Below are 295 nucleotides of genomic sequence, written 5' to 3' on the forward strand. Positions count from 1 at the left end.
CCCCCATGAGGCCGAGCAGGATGTATTCATTGAGAGTGAAGAGGGTGACTCCCAGCAGGGTCAGCAGCAGCATCTGCACAGGGTTCAGCCTGCCCAGCACTGCTCCAGCGGAGACCAGGATGGCTGCAGTGCAGAAGTCGGCACTGACCATGCTGGGAAGGAGAGGGAAGGTGTGGGGCTGGAGTGCAGTGCTCAAAGAACCCAGAAGCTGGGTCCTACTCGTCCTCATAATCCTCCTCCAAAGCAGCACCGTGAGTTTTACGGAGGAGGGAGCCAGCGTGACAGGGCTGGGCCT

Source organism: Buceros rhinoceros, unplaced genomic scaffold, assembly GCF_000710305.1.
Source record: "Buceros rhinoceros silvestris isolate BGI_N320 unplaced genomic scaffold, ASM71030v1 scaffold30831, whole genome shotgun sequence".
NCBI classification, from domain to species: domain Eukaryota; kingdom Metazoa; phylum Chordata; class Aves; order Bucerotiformes; family Bucerotidae; genus Buceros; species Buceros rhinoceros.